This window comes from Ochotona curzoniae, unplaced genomic scaffold (assembly GCF_017591425.1).
Source record: "Ochotona curzoniae isolate NIBS_2020 unplaced genomic scaffold, NIBS_Ocur_1.0 contig_21, whole genome shotgun sequence".
Classification (NCBI taxonomy): domain Eukaryota; kingdom Metazoa; phylum Chordata; class Mammalia; order Lagomorpha; family Ochotonidae; genus Ochotona; species Ochotona curzoniae.
Window position 1 is genome coordinate 2,225,485 of NW_024465322.1, and position 6,000 is coordinate 2,231,484.

Genomic DNA, 6,000 nt, shown 5'->3' on the forward strand with positions numbered 1-6,000 from the left:
ATGACAACTTCCTAGGAAATTAGACAAGCTCATAGAAGACACGTCTCCCAGAGTTGAATAAAGCACCAAATGTCTGGTAGAACAGATCGGTATAGGTATTCTCAGTTAACACAGAATATTAAAAAATGTACTCGACTGTTTTCCCAGGCCACAAGCAGGGAGCTGGATGGGAAGCGGGGCTTGCCAGGATTAGAACTGGAGGCCACATGGGATCCTGGCATGTGCAAGGAGAGAACTTTAGCCGCTAGGTGACCGTGCTGGGCCCTCCTTTCTGTGTTAAAATGATCTCCATTGAATATCCAGTCATTGCCTTTATCCATCTGCATCCCACATTGTCCTCTAAGTAACTGGGGAGAGACTGCATGTGTGTAGGCATCAGCTTGGCAGACCATCAGAGCTTACCCTTTCTCCTTATTATTCTCCTTATTATTCTCAAAAGATTTTCTCATTTTTATTCAAGTCACCTCTTTTTTTTTTCCCCAAAGGTGGTCTCTCCCAGGACTGCCACCTTCAATATTCCACATTTTCACACACTGTCCTTCAGATTTCCCAGTAGTCTTGCTGCTGGTTTTCCTGATGGCAGACTGCTTGCTGTACAGGACAATATCTTGTTTTGGGTTTTTTCTTTATTTTTTTTTTTTTTGGAAGGGGGTGAGGGGGAGGTGATGTCTTCTGGATTCTGACTCTGATCAAGCCCAGCTGTTCTGTTCTCCCTTCACACAGTTGCTGTCAGCATGTTCTTGAGAATCTAGAATGCCCTGCCAGTGCTTCTGCACACACGTACGAAGTTTATGTAGACCCTGCTTCCTGACTGTATTTTGATAGCGTCGGCATGGATGGCAGATATTTGGTTTGCTATCCTTACTGACCTGAATGACGTTTGAAAGCTGTGTGTAGAAATGTAGATTGCCATCCAACAGAAAATCACAGGTCTGAATTGTCGGATGTTGAGCCAGGCGCTTATAAACACTGACATTAAAGCTATTCCTATTGATGTCCGTGGTAACGAACATGAAAGGAAGACAAGAGCCTCACGGACACCTTAGTCTGCTGTGATTCCTTCTTGAAAAGCATGGAATTAAGGGGATGGATGGGGAACTCTTCAAATAGTCAGTTATCCACACTTCTGGCAGTAAATTCCAGCATTCCATAACCAGCTGTTAGATTTTGATACTCGCCCATAACCCATCTGTGGTTATCCAGTCACACCGTCCCCCTAGGTCTATTGGAGATGATTCTGCTGTGCAGTGCTTGTCTAAACGACCGCTTTCATCTCTTCGTGCCACTCCATTAGGACTAACGATTCAGCGGACAGCAGATCAGTGTCGTTAGAGTCTGACAGAGCTGACTGTCGACAAACAACGAACAAGCCTTCCTTTCAGAGGAGATGTATAATTTCTGAAGATTCAGGACCCAAATAGAAGGGCAAGAAGTCTAAGGTACCAAACGAAATGCAGCTCTTAAAGAACAACTTAAGAGGAAATTCTTCCTAAGTGAATAAATAGTAAGAATTGATCAAAAGTAGGAAATAATGAAATCCTTGACTACACGGCACCAGGAAGGAAGGAATTGTTCTGTTGAGCATAAAATTGTTCTAGGGAGCACAAAAAAGGCATCTGTAGTTATTGGTTCTGACCGGTAATAAATAGGAGACGGAGGTCTGGGTGCACGTGTCGACGATACATTCAATCCTTCTGGACATCTTCAGGAGCGTGGCTTTTGATGATGTTATGGTGACCTGTGTGAGGAAGCCCCTCTCATACATGAGCGTGGGAGACGGCATTCATCATAGCCTGTTTCTTAGGTAGAGTTCGGGATGCTGCGAGTGTCCCGGATGGAGAAGTGGCGTGAGGCGGCCCAGGAGCATTCCCTGCAGAGCAAGGTGAGACAGTGGTTTAGTGGTGGACTAGTACTTTGCCTCTGCATCGGTACCAAGTTTAAGACTGAAATCCATAAGTGACTGAATACTCATTATACGTTTAGGATTTGTACTACTGGTTTTGGTATTAAATGTTTTCTTAAACTTTTATCTTTTATGGATACGGTTCTTCACACATACCAGAGGTTCGTTAGAATTTGTCCAAGTTCGTGTATGTGCTTTGAGTTTTCTTTTCCAAGAGGGGCTTATAGTTGTATATATCTGATTGTCATGCTTGAATATGTCATCCCATAACTAACACAGACATGGAAGCACAGTAGAAATGAAATGATCGTTTTTGCTATTAAATTCTCCAAAGGATCATTTTTTGCCTAATACATCACAATAATAATGTTGAGGTTTGGTTGGTTGGTTGGTTGGTTTTTACCACTCGGATATTAAACTCTGCATGAAAACACATGTCAAAATGGAAAGTGAAGCTTGTTAAGAACATGCTTCATGGAGCAAGTGTTGTGGTGAAGCAGAACAAGCCGCCTCTTGGCGGCCCGCATCCCAAATCAGAGCAGTGCTCTGAGGCCTGGTGCTTGGTTTCCGATCCAGCTCCCTGCTCATGCATGGGAAGACAGAGACGAATGACTCAAGAACCCGGACCACTGCTACCCACACGGGAGACTTAATTCAGGGCTTCTGGCTTTCCCATTGACTTTTCATGAGCATTCTAGATGTGAGGCGGTATGTGAAAGAAGTTTCTTTTTCTCCGCTTTTCTCTGTCACTCCTTGAAATAAATCAATAAACACTTCTTAAGAAATAATGACACTATTCAATTTTAGTTCGTTGTTTTGCATAATCCAGCCACATTTTAAAAAGATAACTGAAACGTCAGCATTACTAGAGGCAAAGGCTCTTATACTTAAAATTACATTTTCAAGGACATCAGAAGGCACTTTCAAAATATGGCAAAGTTAGACAATGATGAGTATAAGGTAGAAAATATATGATATTATGTTGGGATATTTAAAAATTCGTATATTGATATGTTTCATTTTAACTAACATCAGTGTAAAGAAAGAACAGAGCAAGAAATGAAGTATTAGTTTCATTTTGATTCAAAATGAGTCTGAAATTTAATATCCAAATAATGCTTTAGCTACCCATGACCTCAATTTCAATAGTCAGCAGGTAGAGAGAGAATTCAATTGAACCATGCAGATCTCACTCAATCAAGGGAACAATGAAACAAAAGTACCATTCAGCAAACTTCACATTTCTTATTCACCAGCAGCTCAGACTACAATGCAGTGAATAGCATTTTAGACCTGTGCAGCCATTTTAAAGAAGAAAAAGAAGAATTTTAACAGATGGAAAGTATATTGAGTGGTTAATTCATTGAAAAAAGAAAAACATGCTTTCAGGGAAAATAGGCTTACATATTCTAAATAAACCTGATAGATCAAATGATCTGTTCCATTATTTTGCATTAAAGCAATTATCACTAGGACTAAAACTCAAGATTTTAGGGTCCAGTGTCCTGGCACAGTGGGTTAAGCTACTTTCTGCAATGGTGGCATCCCATTCAAGTGCTGGCTCATGTTTTAACTGCCCCATTTTCAATCCAGTCCACCCACATGAGAGACCCAGAAACTTTTTGTTCCTGACTTTTACCTGAATCAGATCTGATTGTTGCAACTATATCGGATGGAAGTTTCTCTCTCTCTCTTTTTCTCTCTCTAGTGCTACCTTTCAATAAACATATCTTAAACATTAGCATTTTCACATGTATGGGTAAATACATGAGTTTTTTTCTCCAAAATTTAGGATGGCATTAATTTATAACACCTCCAAAAAATAAAATGGAGCATTTGTTTGTTCGTAGAGTCAAGTATATCATTCCCTTTTCACAGATGGCAAAACTGAGTTTCAGAGAAGTAACATAAGCTATCTAACGTCCTCGCTGAGTGAGATAAGTCAAAATGACAGACTAGAGCTTTGTATACAAATGATTCTTTCATTTTTACAGGCTTTGGAAGTTTCTTCACATTCTCTTATATTCAAACTGTCTATATTTATGGGAGGCTGTGTGTTGTTTTGCTATACACACACACTGTGTAATAGACAGTCCAGAGGATGCTTTCCTGTCAGAGTCTAGAAACAAAACCAGCAAAAATTGAGCAGAGTTCCTCACCCGAGTAGAGTCATTTCCTGCCTTGGAAAAGCGTCTGATTATCAAGCTACCCACGAACGTTCTGAATGCTAACACCCTGGTAAAGAACTGGAGTTGAGATGATGCAGGGTATGTTCCCTGGCTTCCACATGGAAACAGAATCATGACACAATGTATGCATTGAGAGGAGCGCAGGAGACAGCATAATCACTCCTTTTTCTTTTATTTTCACATCCGTTTAGTGGCCGTGCCTTTGTTCCTTTGGTTCCCCCCAGAAGTCTTGGTCTTCATTCTCTGCACCTGTTCTTTTTCCTCACCTCCTATGTCCACCCTCTTCTTCTCCCTCTGCTTCTCCTCCCCTCACTTCTCACTTCCATCTCTGCTAACCCTCGGATTCCGTCTCCCTGCTCATCACTCTGTCCACACCCTGTCAAACTTTTTCCCAGGTTTTCTACCCAGAAGTCTTTCTTCGTTCATACCCATACTCTCAGAAGGATTGTCTGCCTAAAGATCAGTTTGGAAAATACCATTTAAATTTTTATCCACTGGAAACCACCATTGAAATAACAAAAGCTTAAAACAGCTACAGTTTACGACTTTGAAAGTCCCAAACCAAACTTTTCAAGTCTGGTGTCTAGCCAGACGTTGCCCACTCTCCCAGCCACCTGAACTGCCTACTCTGTTTCCAGAGTGTGCCTCACAAACCCTTGGCCTGATGTTTGCCAATGTGGGTTCCTGGGAAGGGAAGGGAAGGGAAGGGAAGGGAAGGGAAGGGAAGGGAAGGGAAGGGAAGGGAAGGGAAGGGAAGGGAAGGGAAGGGAAGGGGAAGGGAAGGGAAGGGAAGGGAAGGGAAGGGAAGGGAAGGGAAGGGAAGGGAAGGGAAGGGAAGGGAAGGGAAGGGAAGGGAAGGGAAGGGAAGGGAAGGGAAGGGAAGGGAAGGGAAGGGAAGGGAAGGGAAGGGAAGGGAAGGGAAGGGAAGGGAAGGGAAGGGAAGGGAAGGGAAGGGGAAGGGAAGGGAAGGGAAGGGAAGGGGAAGGGAAGGGAAGGGAAGGGAAGGGAAGGGAAGGGAAGGGAAGGGAAGGGAAGGGAAGGGAAGGGAAGAAGGAAGGGAAGGGAAGGGAAGGGAAGAAGGAAGGGAAGGGAAGGGAAGAAGGAAGGGAAGGGGGAAAGTCCAGGAAGAAAAGTCTAGGCACAGAGTTACATCACTTTAGCCCATGCATGTACCATGTCCCAATCATTGTCTACTGGCAATATAAATATAACGGAGCTTATTAGAGAAAAGAAGTATTTAAACTGCTCTATCAGTTCGGAGAGGGTCTTTCTACAAGAGATGGCACTGTGTAGCTCACACGTGTGTGCGAGTCTGTGAGTGAGAGAAAGCAGGAGCAAGTTTCCAGGCTGAGTTCAGCTCAGGGAGACCTTGTACCAGGGCAGTCCGACCTGGCAACTGAGCCTGCACAGCACACAGGCTCAGCACTTGGAATTTTATATCAGAAACAGTGAGAAGGCAGAGAAGGATTTAAGCATGAGGAATGATTATTTTTCTATTTAAGAAATATTACTCTGACTGCCCTGAGGGAATTTATCTCTTTACCAAATATCTGCAAAAGTTGAGATGCTAAATAACAATGACACATTGCTTAAGCTTTGCATTTATAAATACATCATGTATAATGTGTCCAAAGCCTGAAGAATAGATTTAAAATCGCTTCAAAACTGTTTTACACATATTTACCCAGATATATAAGCTTGAGACAAAAGGATTTATTGGAGAATAGCATAGAGAGGCAATAAAAATGAATGTGTTTTGTCCTACTAATGATCTACACAATTTATTAAATGACGTAGTAACAGAAAGTTAAAGATACTATAAAATTGATAAGAATTACAAACATGTTAGAAATCTTCCCAAAATAGTACCAAAAGCATTATGTGTGCTTTTGAATAGAAAATAATTTG